Source organism: Lycorma delicatula, chromosome 2, assembly GCF_047948215.1.
Source record: "Lycorma delicatula isolate Av1 chromosome 2, ASM4794821v1, whole genome shotgun sequence".
Lineage (NCBI taxonomy): Eukaryota > Metazoa > Arthropoda > Insecta > Hemiptera > Fulgoridae > Lycorma > Lycorma delicatula.
In genome coordinates this window covers 108121522-108145839 of record NC_134456.1, presented here as the reverse complement: position 1 = coordinate 108145839, position 24318 = coordinate 108121522, and the positions used below count along the sequence as shown (strand labels likewise).

Below are 24318 nucleotides of genomic sequence, written 5' to 3'. Positions count from 1 at the left end.
ATCAGGGAAACGTAACACGAAATAAGAGTCGGTTAGGGTAGAACATGAAATATAGAAAATGGAAGTATAACGAAAAACCGGGTTTAAAATAATGATGATAATAATAATAATAATAATAATGTCATTTTTTAAAAGGTAAATATTGTATAAATTGAAATTTTATAAAAAAAATAATAACTCGAAAATCTTTTAAAGATTTCAGTAAAACATATTTTGTATTTCTTTTAAATTATTATGTTTTACTGAAATCTTTAAAGGATTTTCGAGTTACGCAGAAATGTATGAATAGCATTACCGTCGAACGGGTTACAATAATGTAGTAAATTAATAATTTGATTAAAATGTTGGAAGCTAATTACTTCTATCTAACCATTTTCTCGTAAATAAGATTAAATCTAATTTTACGGGAAAAAGACAAACTCAAAACAAATTCTATTGTCCATTCGTAAAGAATTAAACATGCTTGAAAAAGAGCACAAAATTGTCAGATTGCATAATTTTTCCGATCCAATTTAACAATTTCAGCCGTATCCAAGCTGTTTAACAACAAATTAAGTTTCATTTTCTTAAAAATATAAAGATATAGCATTTTATTTTCCTAGTATTTACGTTGCAAACTGTTCAAGTAATGAACAATAAGCAGCCGGCCTCCGTGGAGCGAAGGATAGCATCTCGGCCTTTCATTCGGAGGTCCCGGGTTCGAATCCCGGTCAGGCATGGCATTTTCACACGCTACAAAAATTGTCATTCATCTCACCCTCTGAAGTAATGCCTAACGGTGGTCCCGGAGGTTAATAAAAAAAAAAAGAAGGGAACAATAAGCAACCCCCTCCCACGACCAAATGAGATGAGGATGATATGTATAACATAACATATGTTATGTTATACATATCACATAACATATGTACGTATAAATGTGTTATACATATAACATATGTATACATATAACATATGTATACATATATTATACATATACATATGTATAACATGTAAAAGTGTTGCAGTCTTGTGCAGATTCAGGCCGATAATTCCCGAAACGTGTAGTTAAATAAACCCGAACCACTAAAGTACCCCGTTATCTGCTGTCTAGTATTTAAATTCGTATAAAACAGTAACTTTTACTAGGACTTGAACCTCAGAACCTTCGACTTCGAAAATCAGCTGTTAAAAAATTGATTTACGACGCTAAGTTAACCGCTAGACCAGCCCCGATGGACATGTAGCATTTTATCTAATAAAACATTATTCGATAAAACTTATTTACGGAGCTAATAATGATGAAACGAATTTAAATGACGTATTTTGGAATTTGGAGACGTAAAATGTTTAAATTTGTGTATTTTGTAGAATATGTTATCGGGTACATATACACCAAATTTAATTTAAATACCTTAATCCGTTCTTAAGATATTAATTTTTATTGAAAACATAAAATGGCGGACAAAGAGAAAATAAATCGGGATAGGAGATTTATCCGGATGATTTTCTTTTGTTTATTTGGATGTCCTGAATCAGGCCCTAAGTTTGGTTAATACCTGCCGGAACACTATGTATATATACGTACATAGATATATAGTATAATATATACCAGTATGTCTTATGTAGTATTATATATAATATAATAAGAATGTATAGTATAATATGTAGATGTATATATAGTAATATCAAATCGTAGGCGAGCAGATGTTAATGTGCGTAATAGTATGGTAAAAATACTTATGAAAATTTCTGTTGTAATTTTTTTAGTAAATCAAAAAATAATAATGGATATATTATTTCTGAAATGTTTTTTTTATAAAGAACCCCCTCTCCTTTCTATAAATTTGATGTAAACATCTATTTTCAAGTATCAAACTACTTTTTTTTCTAAATAATACGTTATCAGCTTGAAAACAGATCACAACTCTTATTACATAAACATCCTTGCCTAAAAAAATACAGGTTCTAAACATTTTACTATTAAAATCCATCGACTTGAAAATATTTTTATTAAATTGTACTTTTTAAATCACAATTAATATTGTTAAAGTTTAAAATCTTATCAACATTTTCGAGAATAATATCATCTCTAAAATCGGATTTAAAATGATATTTTTTCTTAAATTTATTTGGCTTTTCAACCTTCCGATGTTAAAATATTTTAATTATTTTTCAATCTTCTTCAGGATTATAATTTTTACTTTCCCGTCAAGATAGCGCTATAGCACTAGAAGGGAAAGTATTGTAATCGGTGCGATTTGGTCATATGAGGTTTTCACCGGATCTTCACGTTTTTACATCTAAGGAACCCAAAAAACCGGATGTTAACGTTCGTATGTACGAGTGTGTGTGTGTGTTCGATGTTGGCCACTAAATCACCTTATATCGCCAGAACTACTGAACCGATTTTGACCAAACTTGGTCTGATTACTTCTAAACATGGGGCATTGATGTTATTACATTTTCAACTTAAAAGATCAAGGTGATGAGGCTGTAGTGCAAGGTCATCCTCAGTATCTTGAGATTTCGCCCAACTAAGGTTTTATTTTACTTAGGCACATTTGTTAACAATTAAAAACAGCAATATTTGCAAAAAAAAAACTTTTGCAAAATCGCACCCTCCCAAAAAAAAAATGCTCTAACTTTGAAACTTTGTTGTGATCGTTATGATAGTTGTTTTTCAGTGAGGTTTCTTCTATTGTCGTCTAATTACGTATATAAATTAATCTTTACTAAATTGGGAGCCCCAAACCCAACCAAAAGTCATGTATTTTTTAACATTTTTCTTCTTTCCTTTTTTATTGTAATCAAAACTGCTTAAAAAATGTATAAAATTGAACTTTGACTCCCACTTTGGATTTGTGCAAAACGTAACATGGTCGGGTTGTGTGATGTATCAATTTATAAATTTTCAAGAACGCTGAAAACGATTTTAGTATATCAAGTTGTTGAAATAGGAATTTTTTTGTAAAATACCAGATTTGAAATTTGCTGTTTTAACCTCAAGCCAAGATTATCTTGATAATCTTAACTAATATTATCTTCTTATAACGTGGAATTTTTTTTTTTGAAAACGTCATTGTCTTCAGAGACGATTTGAAATATTATTCATTTCTTTTTCATCCCCCTTGCTTAGCATTGAATTGTTTATAGTTTAATATATATACCCTAATATTGTCCTAAAGTTAGAGAATTATACATATCCTCACATTCCAGGAATCTCAAGCTCTTTACATAGTTTTCCTTTGCATCCTTTTTATCATGAACTTGACAAAATCGGCATTCCTTGAAAACATTTTTTTTTCTTTGTATGTGCAATATATTTTGTTGCTCTAGTCATATTCTAAATAAATAAATATTTTTAAATAAAATAAATTTAAAAAACTAACTTAAAAACATTCATTATTTAAAAGTTAGTGACAAGTTGAAAAAAAGAACCGTTTTGCATCTATTTTAAAAAATTAGTAATTAAAGAAAATTATTTTCAATTTTTTTCATTGGTTTTTTAGCCATTTTTATAAAAAAAAGAAGGTTGCTAACGTAAAATAAATATTATCGTAGTAGAAACGATAGCATTTATTTTAGAGATAGCGATTTTTTTTTTTTTTTTAAGTTAATCTTTTCTTTAAATAACGTAAGATATCAGTTTGAAGTTTTTTTTGGAGCTACGCTTTCTTTTAAAATATAATAACTTAGTACAGGAATTTTGTGTAATATAATAAATTTATTATTTATCTTCTGATAAATATTAAATTAAAAAAAAACAAATTATTTTCCATTTTACCTCTAGGTAAAAAGGTTAAATTTTAAGTTTTTTCTGCTAAAATAAGAATAAAAAATATATGAACAAATATATTAAGTATTTCTGTTAGAAATCAAAAATAAAAAATTCTTGTTTTATTTTTAATATTAATTATTTTAATATTAGTATAAACTTTTTGTAATTATGTAAAAATACAAACAATAAAAATATCCTCTTCATACCTAAACAAAATATAATTAATTGAAATATAAAATAAGAAATTCTCCTTGTTATCTTCCACGTAAATGTTTCGATAAACTGTGTTTTATAGTTTGCAAACTGTTTCCTAACAGATATTCCCTAAGGCGCACAAGTTAAACGCTTCGATGTCAAAATATTTTCGTAATAATTACGGTTAGCCGCTAAAATAAATATTAACCAAGTTTGCATTCTATAAACAATAAACCTAAGTAGAAAAAAATAATCGGTAAATATTCTCATGACAAAGTATACGCCAAGATAATAATATACTAAATTTATATTAATATAAATAGCTGTACAAATATTTAACCACTCTGATAACCAAAGTCATCCATTGCACCAATAAACTTACTATCTCCAAGGCTATATTCGAATATTATTTATTACTTTACTGAAATAGAAATCCTTCGTTTGTAATAGAATCTTTCAAAATATCATCCTAATTACGTACACAATCTTCTATAAATATTTTTCCTAATACTTTAATGGTAACCAGCTAAATAAAAATAAAAAAATCAAGAAATGTAAACAGAATTTTTTTTGTGCGGGAAATAGTAATAGACTCGATGAGCTGGTCTTAAGTAAATTGCACCAATTTCTATGTTTTGTGCAATGTACAGCTCGAATAAAATATAAGAATCTGCGCGCGCGTAGATTCTTATATTGACACACACACATGCAGAATAACATTAAAAAATAACTACATAAAAAATTAACGTGTTCTGTCATCACAACGAAAACACAATTTTTTAAACTACACCTTCATGTATTGTTAATTTTTAAATACAGAATAGATATTGTTGTTAATACCACTACTAACGTTGTTACTTTCTACAACTAACACGTAAATAATTTTTTAATAAAACATTTTTTCTGAACAAACGACAAAACTTTTTTTATATGATTTCTGCAGAAGCCCGACTACACTGGTCAGCGCGTCACAAAATGGCTCAACACCCAAGAGTGGACGTTGGCTAGTAAGTAAGTTAATTAAGAATACATACAGAATCGGTTGAGGAGTATTTACAGCAAAATACATTAAGTTTTTCATTAAAAAAATCAAGCTTGGTTCTTTATAAGCACTACTAGTGATAAGGCGGAAATGAAATTGACTTCTTACGGAATTTGATTCGGCATATCACTCCTACATCTGCAGCAGCAATTCGTTGTTTGAGTTCAGTAAATTGGTAGATAAGGGCAAAAAAAATTTCATCTTTTATAAAAAGACCATACAGCAAAAATCGAGCGCATTAAGTCAGGGAAAGGAGGTGGCCATGCAATTGAACTAGATAGACTTGAGAAATATTCATCATGGGAAAATAGCTAAAATGAACGAACACCGCTAGCGCTCAAAGGAATTTGTATTACACCATTACGAGAATCAAAACCTGATAAACTTTACGACAAAAGGACATCTAAACTATTTTTTATGAATTCTGAATAAAAACCTTATACGGTTTCAAACGTAATTATTTTTAAAATTATTTATATACAGTAATGAATTATTAAGAGTATTAATATTTTTCACAAAACAGTAATTTTAATTTGATGCGAACACCATTGGTGGTACGGCAGACATCTAATAAGAAATGTTTTCTTGCCAAACTCGATACAACATCCACCATCATTTGAGCAATTGCGACTTTGATTCGAATTTTAAGATCAGTAAGAATGGACGATAAGGGTGGAACAAGTACTTCATCTTCAGCAAAAACCCCCAACAATAGAAAACCGAGTAGCATCGATAGAGGAAACAAGGTTGTTGTATGTTTGGATCAGCTTAATCAGTCTATCGATCTGACAAAAGATTCTCGAGGAAATAAATGAACTGAACGATTACTGCTCATGATGTAGGTAATTTGAAATACAGCACTACGCCAGTCAGAACTTCATATATTTTGTTATATATGCGCATATACACACATTAACACATGTATACATACACATAATAAATATACATTTTTTATAACCCCTGACTATCCCACACTTAGAGATAATTATAGATATATATTAAAAATTAAAAAGCACGACTGCCAAAAAAAATTGCTCTTTAATATAGGATAATTAAAGAGCGTGTGGTGACAATTTTGCATATAGTTTTTGTACACAGTACAATTTTTTTTTTAACTTTTTAAACTTATCTAAACATATATATATATATATAAAGAGAGAGTCTAAGACACCCCCGGTAACGTAAGGATTTCGTCGCGGGATCATACACCTAAACCGCCAAAGCCGTTGAGCTGCTACGGTGGAACAAACTTACACATACAAACACCCTAACTACATTACACTCCTACTTTTGAAAATCGTGTAGAAAATCAAATTTTGATTAAACACACGAGAAAATTTCTAGTAGCCAATACGCAGGCTCAGAAACTTGATTAAATTTAGTAATTAATGTAAATTTAAATGAAAATAATAGTTTATAATGTTGAAATAAATTAAATTTATAATAAATAATATACAAATTTATAATAAATTTATTATAATACATAAATAATAAATTTTAAATAAAAAGTTTAAACTAAACACAGAATAAAATACTCTCTAATTATTCTGAAAGCTAAGAAAACTGGCTAGGCTAGACGTATAATAATTGCGATGAGCGATGTACAACTGTAATAATACATACGAAAGTGTTATCCACTGAATCTTTCACGTTCTCTATCTGCTGTCTTCACCTTTCCTTAAGCAAAAATATTCTTTAACCATATCAATAAACAAAATAATATTCCTATATCTCCACCTACGTAAAATAAAGTTCAACTTCTAGATAAAAATGTGTTCAATATGTTTCATAACAGCTTGCAGTTATACTTTCTATAATGTTTTATTGCATCACGTATATTGATGTACATTGATTATATTTAATCATGTATTCTATAATCGCAAATATGTAAAACTTTTTTTTTTATATAATAAATACATAGGAAGTCGCTACACTAGACGAAACAAGAAAAACGAACTTGATATGTGTATCACTCACTAAGTAATTGTAATCTACAACTGATTTATCTACCACGTTAATTTTTTTGTAAAACCAGTTAAAAATAGTAATAAATTAATTTCACTGACAAACTGTTACCAGTTAATTAATAAAAATACTACTATAATATTTTTTTATGAATAATACATCAAAATAATATAAAACAAAATAAATAAGTTATAACTTCCTAGAATTTTTCCGGAACTCGTATAAAAAATGTTTGAAGCACATTCTCTCCCCAATTTTTAACTTATAACTTTATCGGAAAAACCTTTTTAATAATTGAAAAAATATATGCCATAAAAACACGAGATAAATAAATTTTATTAATGTATTTAGGACCCCTCAATGGAGATTTATTGAAACCATAACAAATTCATTTGCACCTCCTGCAGATTAAAATAAAAACCGTTTTTAATATAAAATTAGAAAAATGTGTAATTTTTTAATTTTAACATACTGAAAAGGAACGAACGTTATATAAGACTGTAAGTTATGATTAACCTAATATGTAAGTACTGATTTGATTGTTCACCAATGTTCACGTTTTCTAAGAGAATTTTAAAACATAAAAATATTATACATTCGTATAAAAACCTATAAATAATAATTGCATTAAACCAAACAATAGTACTCAAATATATTATACAAGCATTTAATATGTAATAATCTGAGTTAAGTAGAAGTTAATCTATAATAGATAATAACTTTGTTACAAATTAATTAATAATCGAGAGAACAGTAATAATACTAATGTTTGTTCAGGAAAGTCTTACTAGACTTCATTAATAACTGGGTTTTATATAACACATTTTTTCATACATATATAAATTGCATATATCATGAGAGGTTGAAGTACTTCTAAAGCGACAATCTCTGCTATTGTTGAGTAAGTGTTTATTTATTTATTTATAATTTAGCTTCAGTCATCCAAGAGAAATGCAAAAATCTATAGAGGCCTTTTTTTCTAAGTCACTAAAATAAAAGTTTTTTTTTGGTGAGTTTTATCATCATTTTATGGAAAAAAAATATTAGTTTTATACCTTACTAAACTAATTTTTTCTACTTCACTGTTGTGATTAGCAATTTATTTGAAGAGAATCTACGGAAAATTACGCATTAAAATATTTTCTTTTAAATTTATTTTCTCGGTAATCCGATGTTTAAATATTCATAACTTTCTTTAAGACATTATATAAAAATTTGAGTCTATATATATATATCCGCACGAACTAAAAGTCAAGTTTCCCCAAATACCAGTAGGAAGAAGTCATTTTTCTCAAAATACCAATAAGAAGATACTTAATAAAAAAATATGATGTGGACACCACATGACTTCCTTGTACGTCTATTAAATTACATATACGCATTTTTTTAAAATGAAAAGTACATAAAATTTTATTTCACTAATAACTACTGATTTTTTTTCATTGTTTATTGTTATTATTGAATTATTTATTTATTGTAATTTTTTTACCATCAGAGATTAATAATTATTAATAAATCAATATATTTAAATTAAAAAAAGGTAAAAAAAGAAAAAGTTAAATCGGGTTCGAACCGATGTATCTTCCCTTGTAAATCCAAATATTTTATTAATTAAAACTTTATTTGGCTATAACTCTGGAATCAATGAAAATAAGTACCACTTATGATATATCATTGAAAATTTCATAATGAGGGCTTACTAGTGCAGTTAAGAAAAAATCCAAAAATCAATTTTTTTGGATTTTGGGGGTTTTTGGACATTTTTGGTGAAGACGATTGCAATCAAAAGGGAAGGTTACTAGATGTTACAACAGTCCTAAATCAAAAACCTCAACATTCTACGGCTAATCGTTTTTGAGTTATGCGAGATACGTACGTATAGACATCGCGCCGAAACTAGTTAAAATGGATTCAGGGATGGTCAAAATGGATATTTCCGTGGAAATCTGAAAACCGAAATTTTTCGCGAATACAATACTTCCTTGTACTTAACAAGGAAATAAAGAATGTTAAATAAGATACTTTATTATCTTATTACATGTTTGATTTTTTTATGAAGTATAAGTTTAATTCTCTGCATTGTTCAAAATGTAGTCCATATTCCCCTATGCATTAATACCTCCACTAAATTAACAAAAACATTTTCCAATTAAGGTTTGTTACGATTTATAAAATTCATTAAGGTTTCACTCGACTGCTTGTGGTAATTTAGATTAGATCATACCTGTTTGAAGAAGATACAATGTGCTTGACGATTCCCAAAAATTAAAAATTTTAAGACGTCAAATCGCATGAAAACGGTGACCTTCCAAATTTTTCACTGGGTCCTATCTATACAGAAAAAGTTCGATCGATGTAGTCTCTAACTTGAACAGCATAATGAGCACGTCTTCCTCATCTTGGTCATTCCATCTTGCTGCCAAACACAAAGACGACCGAAGTCAAATACAGTGTTATTTACTCGTAATAACGCCAGGTCATGAATCCTGTTAAATATCTGTCAAAGATATAAGCTATTCACTCCTCTTCTTGTGATCACACTAAAATTTACATTAGTATGTAAATTTTTATTCGGATCCAAAACCCTTCTGCGAACGCTATAGTTTTGTTTAATTTACAGGAAAACTAGTTTAAATTTTAAGTTTAATTTAGTTTTTTCGTTTAAAACTAGTTTATTAGTTTTAAACTATTTATATCGTTAATATTGTTTTTACTGAAGAACTTTATCATTATTATGAACTGCATTTCCCTCTAGATACTTAGGTAAAGAAAAAAAAGAAACACATTACATTCAATTATTAAATTATAAGCTGTTACGTTCCCGGCTAAAGCGATATATGCTGCAATATCTATAACGGGAAGGTATATAGTTGTCAAAAAAAATCTAAAAAAATTGGTATTTTTTAACCTTTATTACGTAAGGAGACTTAAAAAAAAATAAAAAATTGACTTAAAGTTGTAAATTATTTGCTCCCAAGTTCAAAAAATTTATTTTTATCACACGGACGTTTGTGTTTATGTACAAATTGTGGTATATACGTTGGTCTCGTTGTATAGGTATATACATATGTATAATGGCCTGTATTTGATCTTACAACTCTGGACCCCTTTCACCACTTTTCTTCAATCTTGGAAGACAGACACTACCTTTGGAGGGAAAGGATGTATTAAGGTTTTGAAAAATTTGTAAAAATGACGGAGTGTTTTTGCCAAAATAATATTTCAAATCTTTAATGGGGCACATTAGCAAAATAGTTTTCTTACAAAAAATGAAGTTTTTTTTATCAAGATCACAAATTACCAAAGATTTTTATTTAATATTCAACCCCCTCCCCAAAAAATTACTCTATACTTTTTTTTATGTACGATATCTTGTTTCTCTCGTATATCTTGTTTCAGAAAAGGAGTTAATGATTTTTGAATCTATATTTTCTAAATCATTAAGCTCTTAGACCACAATAAAATGTTTTTGCCCATTCCACTCCCATGATCTACGGTAACAAAATATTTTTTTAATTAAAACAAAAACATTTTTTTTTAGTTTATTTTAAATTTAAATCAATCGCAGGCCAAAACTTTTCACTATTTCTTTCTAGATAGGGGAACCTTCCTTTCTCGTACTTTTTTAACTACAACTTTTTTTACTTAGAATTATGGCTGTATTTTTGAATTAAAAAAAAAAAATATTTAAAAGTTTTTTTTAATTATCACCAATTATTGATTACTTTCTTAAAAATTAGTTTTATCCGAATGCTAAAAAATAATATATATATTTTTTTTTTTAATTTTGTTTTTAATTAAAATCAACTTTATTAAATATTTTAATCATTAAAAAAAGCTCCCTGATAAATGAGCTCCCAAATTTTCAAATATTCGAAAACAATTTTTCGATATTATGATGCTAATATATATTAATATTATAAATTTTGGTAATTATTTTATGGAGCATCTTGGGTCAAAAATTAAAATTAAACGATTTAAATATAATCAAAACAAACATATAAAAACAAATATATTTAACAAGTATAGAAATAATCAGCTTTTGTATTTTTTTTTTTTTTAACTATATTTGTATCATAAAAATTATAAATAATATTTTTACTTAAAAACATGAAAAAAAGAATTCATAATTTCGTTTACTGTTTTTCAATAAAAAGGAATTATTTTATCACAAATATATAAATAGAGCTTAAAATGATTGAATTTCATTGATGGTTTTTTTTTTTACTTACCTTTACATACATTAATTTTAAATCTCCTATACTAGTGTGACATCACACGGTACAAAGTATACGAATAAAAATATGATAGACAAAGAGTTTTTTAATCTTTACATGGAACTAGCAGTTAATGATGTTAAAGAACAATTTAGATTCGGAGTAACAGTACAAGGTGAAAAGATAAAGATGCTACGATTTGCTGATGATATAGTAATTCTAGCTGAGAGTAAAAAGGATTTAGAAGAAACAATGAATGGCATGGATGAAGCCCTACGCAAAAACTATCGCATGAAAATAAACAAGAACAAAACAAAAGTAATGAAATGTAGTAGAAATAACAAAGATGGACCACTGAATGTGAAAATAGGAGGAGAAAAGATTATGGAGGTAGAAGAATTTTGTTATTTGGGAAGTAGAATTACTAAAGATGGACGAAGCAGGAGCGATATAAAATGCAGAATAGCACAAGCGAAACGAGCCTTCAGTAAGAAATATAATTTGTTTCCATCAAAAATTAAGTTAAATGCCAGGAAAAGATTTTTGAAAGTATATGTTTGGAGTGTCGCTTTATATGGAAGTAAAACTTGGACAATCGGAGTATCTGAGAAGAAAAGATTAGAAGCTTTTGAAATGTGGTGCTATAGGAGAATGTTAAAAATCAGATGGGTGGATAAAGTGACAAATGAAGAGGTATTGCGACAAATAGATGAAGAAAGAAGCATTTGGAAAAATATAATTAAAAGAAGAGACAGACTTATAGGCCACATACTAAGGCACCCTGGAATAGTCGCTATAATATTGGAAGGACAGGTAGAAGGAAAAAATTGTCTTAATGTTTATTTGCTTATAATTAAAAGCAAATCTTTTTATAGCATGAGAAAAAATAGAAAATGTACAGAAAAATTCTGTACACTTAATAATAAAAAAGAAATAAAAGTAAATATATTTTAAAACAGAAATTCATACAATATATATGTAATTTTTTTCCGATTTAATCACTCACCACAATAGAAAAATAACAAAACAATTAAAATATGTTTTCTCACAGTACAATAATTAAGAGAGCATTTTATTTTCAACTTTTTAATGACCATTGAGAAAACAAAGCCTTGAAAAGTAGTTAGCATTGAAATGGTTAAAAGATCATTAAATTGGCTACCCTAGCACCTCAATATGTTAAAAAGAAGAGAATAATAAAACTATGAAATTTATTTCAAATTTTGAAAATACTCAAAAAAACGTTTTCATAAAATTATTCCAAATCTAAAACCTCAGACGGCTATTTCGATTGTCCAACAATCATCGTCGGTAGATTATGTGGAATGCATATAACCTATACATCTATATGTATATAACATACTAAATATTTAAGCAAAAATCAATCAGATTATATTGTTGGGCTTTCATCTGCAGATTTAAAGGTATACATAAGTGAAATAGTAAGTGAAGTGGAGAGAAATTTTTTCTAATTGCATTCAACCACTCAAAAACTTAATTAAATATAAAACCAAACTCAAAATGTCAAACGAAATTGTTCAAATTGAACAATTTATTATGTTGTAAAAAATGTTATATGAAAGGGGAAAACAAATTGATTTTTCATTTAAAAGTTCATTCTTATAAAAATGAAGAAGGTTAGAAAAAATTCTATTAAAGAACCTTCAAGTATAAAGTTAGAACAAGATGAGTAACGGCGAAAGAAACAGGACCTAAAAGATTTATTTAGTCATCGAAAATAGACTAACATGTTTTTCTGTGAATTAGTGAAATGATAGAGAGTGTAGCTCATACTTTAGATGGACAATAAACTTTTGTGAAGAGTTAAATGAATAAAAAGGGGTGTGTGCTCCACCTTGGGTATTATAAGGTTTTACAGTAGCAGTAGAAAGCCTAACCTTGATCTGTAAACTATGTAGGAATAAAAAGGAAAATCTCGTTTAAAAATCACTAAAAAACCATAATAACAAATTACTGATAATAAACTAAAGATTATTACTGATAATTGATTTTTTCTTTACCTAAATAAACAGAAAAAATCAAAATGTTCATAATTGAACTCGCTTAAAAATGTTCAATCTAAAGAAGATTTAACGGACTATTCCGCAATCTTTTTAAGTATATATATATATATATATATATATATATATGTGTGTGTGTGTGTGTGTGTGTGTACTCTAAAAAAAAATTACGATAGTAAAATCTGGAAATTATGTAATATTAAGTTTCATCGATTAATATTAAAATGGCAACCTATTATATAAAGCACAGTAAATTGAAAAAGAAATTCTGTAACCACTTGTTTAATGCAAAAATTTCAGTATTCTACAAAAAAAATGAAAACATTAAATTTCTATAAAATTAAAACAAACCATTTTTAAGAAAAAAGAGAAAAAACAAGAGGTTTTAAATTTTTCAAATAGTAGAGATTGTACCTTAAAAACAGTAATAACTTTGGCGTTTAGCATAGAACGGTTCTCTCGTTTTAAGTAACGAAGAAATAAAATCGAGAAAAGTGTAAAATAGAAACGTGAAATAATAATTATATATTATTATTTTTTTAATAATTTGAAATTTTGTTAATTAATTATCGATTATTCAAAGCTAAACTGTAATCTGTAGGTCTTGGGATATCCTAAATTACAATAATCGGCATTTAAATTTATTAATATTATCTTCAATTGAATTGTCCCTCTGCACTACAGCATGCAAATCTCGATGGCAACAATAAATATTTATCTAAACAAAAGTTGCAATTATCGTATATACTAATTCACAAAACTTACTGTATACTAAATTACGCGTCAGTATATCTAGTTAAGGAAAATCTGGTAGTTGAACTCACAAATGTAATATAATTTATCAAAAATATCCCTGCGTAGACAATGATCAGACAGAAAAGAATTAAAATGCTGTCGGCTGTTTTGATATTTAGAGGCCAGAGGTGCGAAGTGTAGGGAACGGTAGAGTTTATTTTACCAGTAGTTAAGAGTGATATGAAAGTACTGTAACGCTACGGAAATTTGTTCTATTTAAAGTAGAAGAGGGAAATCCTCTTGGAAAGATATTGTAATAAAACACTGCAGAAAAATAAACAAGAAAATTAGTTCAAAAAAGAGATAAAGTTATGTGAACGCAAGCTATGGTCTATGCTTATCAAAATCAGAAAAGCACTTCTGAAACAAATTTATTCGTTCACCAGTTCTAAGAATATTACTTTTAATTAAAAACGTTTAATACAAAAATAGAATTTCCCGTGAGAAGGTAATATTCAACAACAAAAAATTAATTAAATTATATGTAATAATTTAATAAGAGAAACTGAAAAGAGATTTATAAAATCATACAAGCGAACAGTGACAATACACAGTTCAGAAATTTGGACATTTTCAAAAAAAGAAAATTGGAACCGTTTGAAATGCGGTACGAGAAGAGAATAGAAAAAAAGTCCCGTGATCCATTATAATGACGAAAGAGGAGGTGTTTAAAACGATAGAGAAAGAAAACTTTTTATAGCAATAAAAAAAGCGAGAGACCAAGTTTATTACTGGTAATTCAAAGAGACAAAATAATTCTCTGCAAATATACTAGAGGGAAGCAATAGGAGAAAGAGGTAGACCAAGGATACAATTGACGCACATTAAAGAGCATGTCATATGAAGAAATGAGATATAGGAAGAACGGAGAAGAATCGCTGCCGACCAACTTTCGGATCGAGGAAAAAGAAGAACAAACCTCAAATAATCTATTATACGTTTCAGAATTTATTACAATTTTATTGTAATATTACCTGAATACCACAATATTAGATAACTGCTGCATTTCAATGAAATAAAATATTTTTTGAAAATCAAATGAAAATATTGCACTATCCATATATTAATGTATATGTTATACTCTTAACTTTGGACAAAATAAAAGGAACAATTACACTTTTAAAAAAGCTATGTTGTATTTAAACCTTGCATAATACTAATAATCGGTTCTTTTTTCTACGGAATGCAATCATGACGCAACAATCTACTTCAGACATTCCACAATATACCAATTATCTTAAAACTGGTATACGTAATTTTTTTGTCACTAAAACTCGATTTGATTAATACAATTCAACTTTTTATATTAAAATTAACTTAATTTATTAAAATATTTACAATTTTAACTTTTAATCCACTAGTGGATAATACTGATAAATTAAAATTTTGAAATTAAAGATACTTGTGAAAAAACTATAAATTATTATACTCTGTACTCTCACTAGATTCTTGGTTTGACTATCTCATAGAATTTTATGTGCTATGAGAAATATGTGCTTGTATAAACGATTAGCTAGAGAGTTGACAAGTAATTTAAACATCAACCAAAGTCCAAGTCATATTTTTACGTTATTGTATAACTAATTGCCACCTTAGCATAATTTAATACTTTCATGACATCGCAATTGAATGATAATGTTCTGGAATGTTGACTTCCAGTTAACTCTAGTAAACAAATTTTCGTTGCAAATCTTGTAAAGATTTACTAGATAAGGTATAATTTATTTTTGGATGTTTTGTATTAAAATCACAATACAGATTTACAATAAAAGAAATGAAAAAGCCTATTTTACTTGTAAAATTGGGAATCGATGCAGAAACTGGATTCCTGAAGTTTGTTGTGTAAGCTGTAATGTAACTCTAGTTCAGTTGATGAAAGGCAACAGACGCGTTTTACAATTTGCTGCTCGTATGGTATGACAGAAGCCCACAAATAATTTTAAAAAAATCGCTACTTTTGTTTTACGGATACAAAAGGACATTCAAAATAACAAAAACATAAAACTGAATATCCGAATGTGTCATCTATTCTTAGATCGGTATCTCGTGGAGAAGACTTAGTGATACAAACTTCGTTGTAAACATTTCAAAGCTTAGAGACAGTGAACTGATGAAAATGTTGATTTTTCTAAGAACACTTCAGATCCCAGTTATAGGCGTTAGACACTAAATGAACACCATTTTATCCGACAAAACGAAACGATTTGATGAGTAACTTGAGCCTATCAAAACAGTAGCCTCAACTTCTCGGTTCTAGATGGCAAAATTGGACCGGTTGGCAGAAGTAACAAACATAACCTTCTCAAAAAGAAATGTAGGGATTTTATGTGTACTGCGTCATCGAATGGATGACAGAAATTGATAACCTACAGCATATCGCCTTTTTATTAATTTATCATGATTGAAGAAAGCCTAAGGCAATTTTTCTCCCCAACGGAAACCAGAACCCATTTATACAGAGTAGCTTATTCATTTTTGGCGAAAGAAACAAATCATAAAATGATTGCCGTTCTGAATACAAATAAGTACAAACAGTTTAGAAAATGTTGTTGTTTTTTATGTTTAAGGGAACAGGGAACAAGCAACGCAGCATCTTTTTTTCAAAAAGAAAAGGACTGGGCAGAGAGAACTTCTTTTGAACCAGGATAACTTCGTTCCCCTTTTTTGTTGAACCGAGATTTTTTTTCACCGCTTCACATTAAGTTATGAGTGATAAAAAACGTTGTGAAGAATATGGATAGAGGCTTCAAATATTTAAGGGAACTTTTTCCCACAATTTAGCAGTCAAACTTTGAGAACGTATATTTACTGGACCTGATATTAGAAAATGATTCAACACCGCTGATTTTGAAAGAAAACTCAACGAAAAGGAATAGCAGCATGGAAATCACTTGTGAAGGTAGTACAAAGATCTTTAGACAACAAAAGAAAGAAAACTACAAAACCCTACAGCAACACCTTCTTAAATCCTAACGGCCATGGGATGTCGAATGTCGCAAAAAAAAATACATTTTCTACATTTGCAAATCAATTTATTTTCGGAAAATCTTGGCGCCGTTAGGAATGAATAGGGAGGGATATTACAATAGGATATTAGGACCACGGAGATCAGATACAAGGACCCGCAATGATGGGTGACTTACAAGTTTGTAAAAAAAAGAAGATTCTAGTGTTATATGACACTAATTAAGAGAAATTAATCGTTTATTATGTAATAATATTATTAAACATGTTAGGCAGTAATCGACTAAAGAATTCTCACCTCTGAAATAGGAATACATATGCGGCAAAATTGCAGCAAGGTTGTGGCAATATTCCCACAACCCCACAAACTTTCCGATTGGTATTCCGCTAACACAAGGGAAATACGGTAAATATATGGAGGCAGTAGAGAGCGTGTTTTGGAGGGGGAAGAGGAATACTGTTGAAGTAATGTAATTTTGTTTTTACTTTTTATTAACCGGGTGAAAATATACTACTGAGTAAAATTAAGAACCGCATTACACCCAGCTCGGTCGTTTATCCCGATAATTGAAAAGGCTACATCATGAAAAACATAGAGAGAAGGGTACTTTAACGTGAAATACCGGTACAATTTTGTGTATATGGATTATACAGAATGAGCAACAGAAAACCGAACCCACAATGAAACCGCTAGTCAACACTATTTATAAAAGACTCTCACACAACTAGCGCGACTAGTGGATGTATATGTTATTACTGATTGTTGCTGCCGTTTGTCAAGAGGTTATGTGTCAATGCAGTATACGTTTTGTTGCAGTGCAGTATTGTGAGTGTAGTTGCTTGTGTAAAATGCCTTACCAGTCCGGGAGAGAATAGCTATAGTTGAGGCCTATATTCGTTCTGGATCGTTTGAAGAATCACTTCAAGTATTCGTAGAAAACTTTCCGAATGCCTGTATTCCAGCGAAGAGTAGCATATACGATTTAATTAAAAAATGGCGTACAACAGGTTCAGTTTCAAATGCAAAACGAAATAGGTAACCTTCCGTTATCTATGGACTCCACAGGCCATTGCCAAAATTGAAAGGAGAATTACTGCCGGATTGGCAGTAATTCTCCTGGACTACAAGATGCCATTTTTGAATAATTCTAAGCGCAATTAAGCGATAATGAAAAAGAATACAGCTTCTTCCAACAAGACGGATCAACATGTCACACATCAAACGTTTGACTGAATCGCGTTCATGCAGTTTTCACAAACGAACGAATTGTCAGCAGAGGACGGTGGCCTCCACGTTCCCCAGAGTTGTCTACTTGCAATTTTTTTCCTTTCGAGCTACTTAAAGGAGAGAATTTATGCTTCTAATCCCAACAAAATTGATGAAAATTCAAGGAGAAATCAATGCAATTGACAACAAAGTTTTGCGTCAGACAACTCTCAATATTATCAGTCGAATAGAAAAGTGCATCGATGCCCAGGATGGTCATTTTGAACATCTTTTGTAACAATAAGGTAAATAAACGCAACATTTAAATAAGTTTTATGTTTTTTTATTTAATTTATCCGTATCATTCATAAAATTTCATTGCAACATAACCTACCGATTCTGCAGCGGTTACGTTACGGGTTCGGTTTTATGTTGCTCACTCTGTATAAACAGTTCTGGGTTTATTTTTTCCAGAATATCAAAAGTATATGGAGAAACGGCAGATTAAGAGACAAGGTATGAATAAACATGTGGAATAATATTACATACAATTTATGAGAGGCTTTCTCCACAAAGAGCAGTAACATCGTCCCGGAATTCTCTCGACACAGCTTTTTTTCTTTTTTTTAAACTTAACCTCCGGGACCATCATTGGGTATTGCCTCAGAGGATGAGATGAATGACAATTTTTGTAGCGTGTGAAAACGACACACCTAGCTACTAGAAACTGGACATAGGAACCTACGATGAGTAATAAGTACATCCAATTCTTAGATAATAAATAAAAGCTGTACAACCGAGGATAATTCGTACATTTAGTGTAGTAGACAGGTCACAAGATATTCAATCTTCGATTAAGAAAGGGAGAGTAGCTGATACTTCAAGCAGGTTATGTGAAGATCTTGAGAATAGTCCTTTCTATGTTTTTCTTCTTTTTTTTGGTTTCTCTATTTTTGGAGATGATATGGAGATCATCTCTTTAAATATGACCGTGTGGCAACACTTAAATACAGAGAGAAAGTATCCTAGTCTATTTTACACATTCATTTATTTCATATATTTTATTTCCACTCGAATAATGATAAAAAAATATATTTTAAAATTATGGTGGTTAACAAAGAAGAATTCTTAGTTTTAGTTCAGAAATTTAAGCTTAATACAGACAAATAACAGAAATTCACCAACTTCATATCCATTAGCCCTCCCTCCTCGAATTAACTTCATATATGTACATTACAACTGTAAAACAATATTTATCGATTTACGAAGGATTATTATCATAAATACTGCGATAAAAATTATTTTTTATACATTTATATTGTCAATCGCAAAATTACTGTTACAGTCTTCTATCACTTTTTACGCCCACTTTGCCAGTCTTATCCCACCGATTCTGAATCACAGAATCAAGAATAATTCATTTAAATATTATAAATATTAACTTTAATTATCATTAATTATCAAGGTCAAAATACATGTTGCAAAAAAACTATTATTATTGCATTTTCAGACGTAATAGTATTAAATAACTGGTTAACTGATTTATTAGAATACATCGATTAAAATAACAAGTTATTAATTTCAAAAATTAACAATAAATAGATATTTAAAATACGAGATATGTAAGAAAACTTCATCAACAATATACAAATAAGTATACAATAGGTACAGAAATACCTGTTGTATACCAAATATTTCTGTAATTTTAAATATACCAAATTAAGTAATGTCTTTATCGAGGATAAAAACTACACACGACATATATACACACAAATGCGATATAGTAACTGAAATAAATTAATAAATGTCTAATTAAAATTGTATATTCTATTCTATGGATGAAATTAACTGAAAAGTTTCTAAACTAAAAGTATTAAAAAACCAAATCGGATTTGAAAATAACTTGGCTATCATAAATAATGTACCTCTTGAATGTACTTACAAGGTCATTAATGTTACTTTTAAACAAATATAAATTTGATTAATAAGGCGAAAATGTAGATTTAAATATTTTTTTAATAATTGAGTACAGTATTTATGATTATGACATTTTAAAACATACTTTTTATCGCCTCTAAAATATTCAAATTTAATTCACAACTAATGCAATATTACAACTACTATTCAATTTTTACAACTAAAATACTGCAGTATAAAAGACATGAATTAATTTAAATTTTAAATCCACAACAGTTTGAAATGTATTACATTTAAATATACACATGAATTAAAAAAAAAATGCATTACTCGCCTCTATTACTACCAGTAAACCTTCTTCGAGTATACAGGGATTTATCACAACTAAATAGAATTGTCATCGTAAACAATAATGACGTATATACAAAAACTGAAAACAGTCGAATTATCTTCATATCACTAAAAAAAACCGCAAACTTCTGTAAATACTAAATAACAAAAAAATAATTTTTCTACTTACATTTTTTTTCAAATAACAGTAAAGATGGCAATAAACAAAGAATATCAAGTCGACGAATTGCGTTATTAGTTACACATGGCCCATTATAACTTTTTCGATAAGATTAAACTTTAATAATAATAATACATATCATACTCATCTCATTGTGGAGGGGGGTTTCTATTGTTAACTAGTCGAACAGATTGCAACGTATAGGTTAGAAATACAAATATAATAATACTAATGGTAAAATATTACATAAATATATCACTTTCCTTTTAACTTATACAACAAACTGATGAAAAATTAAAGAAAGAACCTTTTTTAACTAATTTTACCACACTCTGCATTTAAGCCCGTGTGATCACTGCAAAAATCTTTTTTTCTCCTATTAACTACATAGTAAAAATCTTTTCTCATTATCCATATCCAATTTGGTTGTTTTTGAACTAACAATTCTCTAAAAAGAAAAAAAATAGCCATATCGATTAGGGTTCATTATTTTCAAAAATTTCCCCGAAATATTCTAGAATGTTCATTTAGGTAAAAAGGTATCATTTAAACAGCTTAAATTGTTAAAAATTGGAAGAAAAAATTAAAAAACATCACTAAAAAAAACATTGTTCTTTTATATCGGATAATTAAAGAGCGTGTGAATGACAAATTTTGTAAACGTTCAGTATTTGTATATAGCATAATATTTTTTTCAAATTGTTTAAATTTATTTAAACATATATTTATATAGCCTATGACACTCCCGGTAACATAATGATCCAACGCGGGGTGGCACATCTAAATCGGTTTAACCGTTGAGCTACTACGGTAGTACAAACAAATAAACAAGCATGCAAACAAACATACACCCTAAATACATTAAAATCATTTTTGGGCAGTCATGTAAAAATTAGAGCATTTTATAGCCATAATTATGGTGCTTATATAACCTGATTTATTAAAAGATAATTTAAATAAGTTTTTTTAATGTATGCCTTCGGTGCATTCAAGTCGCCTACATGTTTTACAGGTAAAATTTACCTTAACAATAAAATTGTTATTTATGTTTAATTTATCATTCGCCGTGACAGCTTGTAACAACTAAAATAATTTAGTAAAGATCCATTGATTCCTTCGAGAATGATCTGTTTACGATTATTATTAAGAAATTGTCAACTTTTAAACAGATTTATTGTTTGTTAATATAACATATTAACAAACAATTATTTGTTATATGTTACCGGTATCCTTAATTGTTTTATTTTGTTTAGCCGTATAATATGTATTTAATGTTTTTATTTTCTTTCTGGTTCTACTGAATAATATTAAGTTTTATTTTGTACTTTGTTTCTAATTTTAACTGCGTATACGATGGGAACTCTATAAATAAATAATGTATGAATCCTGCAGTAAAATAAATCAAATCAATAAAAAATCATTAATATGACCTGAATAAAATGGTATTTACAATAAAATCTTTTAAAATAACCAGTACCGCGAGGAAAGGTCGGTAACTGCCTAACATTAAGGTGAAACACCGGCTATTAATTTTTTTCCTTTTTATGGAAGTAGATCTACATCATCCGCTTTGGCGCGAAATATTTAATCACAATTTTATTTACAAATATCAACAATTCATCCAGAAAAATTGTTAATTTTCATAAATATTCACAATTTATAACTAAGCTAAAATACAGATCATTTTTTTAATAATTTTACTCATCAAAATAGAAATTTCTAATAAAATAGTACATGATAACTGAAAACAGAGGTATATTTTTGCAAATTTTTTTTGTTAGTTTCTCATGGGATAAAGATCTAGTTTCGTCAGAGTATTAAAAAGAAGGTAATTTTCTTTACCTTTTCTTAAGTTTGTTGAGAAAAAACTTAATAAAAAAATGAAATGTGTTAACGCAAACATAAATAAGGTTACACTCAATTTTTTGCAATTATGATTAGTATTTAAACTTCAAGGTCATTGGCAAAGATAAAATACGAAAATGCAGAATTAAACTATAATCCTGTTACAAATATTAAACAGTATAAACCTACCTGACTGTTACATTTCGTAGCTTTTATTTATTTTTGGCGGTACACACACAACAGTAAATAAATAATACCTATTGAAGTACAGGTACCATTTCACTACAAGTGATTTATACATTTTTTCAATTGCTTGAATAAATAATGCACATCATATAAGTTTGAAGAAATAAAATAAATACTACTAATGTTCAAATCTGAGATTTTTTTATATTTGTATGAGTACAGTTTCTTTTATACAACTAATTAATAATTTAAACAACGCATCAATATCGAAAGGAAGTATTTAAATACCGACTTATCGATCGGAAATAGCGATTATAAAAATTAAGTTATACTGTTACCGAAATTAATTTTTTTGTTTTTTTTTTCTTTTAATAATTGTCAACAATAAATATTTTTACAAATACAGAGCCGAATTAAAATAAAATATCATAATAAGAAATTATGTGTATATTTACTTTTTATAATGCAGGTCAAATAAACACGACTGCTTTATCCGGGTTTCTACTTTCATAATTCATTGAATGTAATGTAATAAACTGTAATACGATTTAATATTCGAGTGTTATTTAAATAAACAATTTATACCTAAATATATTTTAATGTGTAATTAATTTAAAATAAACACTAAGTACTGATATAATTTAATAAAAATATAAACAACAATTACATAAAATATTATATACAATTCAACATAAACAACTGCACTTACGTTCAGCAAGACGACACGGAGCCACACAGCCACTGACTGACAAGACAACACCTTAACACTCGAACCGTCAGTTCGCATGCGCTTTATTCAGTATAAAATTTCCCTATTTTTAATAAAGTTTCCCTCGACAAAATTATTATTTATTTTTTGTAATTTTAACAAATATACATGAATAATAATGTGTCAAATCGTTTCTTTGTTTCAAAAGCTTACATCTGATGGTTTAAATTAGTACAATATGTAAAAAAAAAATGTTAATTATAAAACCCGTTATTTCTTGAAGACTTTTGCTTTTTATAGTAATTAAAGAGGTATCATTGTTCATATTTTTAATGTTTTGAAGTTTATGTTACGGCTTAGTATACATTTTTAAATAATAACACATGAATTAGAAGTCCGAATTTAAAAAAAGAAGCCATCACTCTTAAAAAAATTACGTACAAAAAAAAAATTTTAGCGGAAATTTTCAAGTACTATTCTGTTTGAAGCATTATGCATAACGTATCTTCGTAAGAATGCAGCGATGTTGTGCAGTGTAAGAAAGAACCGCTTATAATTCCCTTTTTGTTACGGAACTGACAATAAATATTTTTTTCTGTTTTCTTTTTTTTAATCATTCATTTCTTTCTTCTCTCCACTAAGATATTGAAGCCATTCAGTATTTTCCCGGAGTACTCCAGTGATGATTCTTATTCCGTTAACCCTATTGTTTTGTTATATCCTTCTAATTTTCTTTATTATATCCATACCCTGATCTCCACATCAAAATGCTAACCGACTACGTTCACTGTCAAATTCTTCATCGCGTAATTTATCTTACTTTCACTGCTGATTTCAAATAATTACGTATCCAATATTAATTTAAGTAAATCGTTCTATTTTCTCTAATATTTTATTTCATCTTAAACTTTTAACAACATAAAAATTTCATATTCACGTGACACGAAAAAATGACAGAAATTAACCGGAAATTAAATCTGAGATGTT

General features: G+C 28.3%; 1 protein-coding gene across 1 annotated transcript in view; it reads right to left on the bottom strand.

The window, feature by feature from the left end:
* The window catches only part of LOC142319087 (ubiquitin-conjugating enzyme E2Q-like protein 1), a 303230-nt gene extending 279853 nt beyond the window's left edge, over window positions 1-23377 (bottom strand). Inside the window, exon 1 of the mRNA XM_075355972.1 lies at window positions 23332-23377. The gene's annotated coding sequence lies outside the window, so the exon portion shown is untranslated. The remainder of the gene's footprint in view (window positions 1-23331) is intronic.
* Between the last annotated feature and the right edge of the window lie 941 nt (window positions 23378-24318).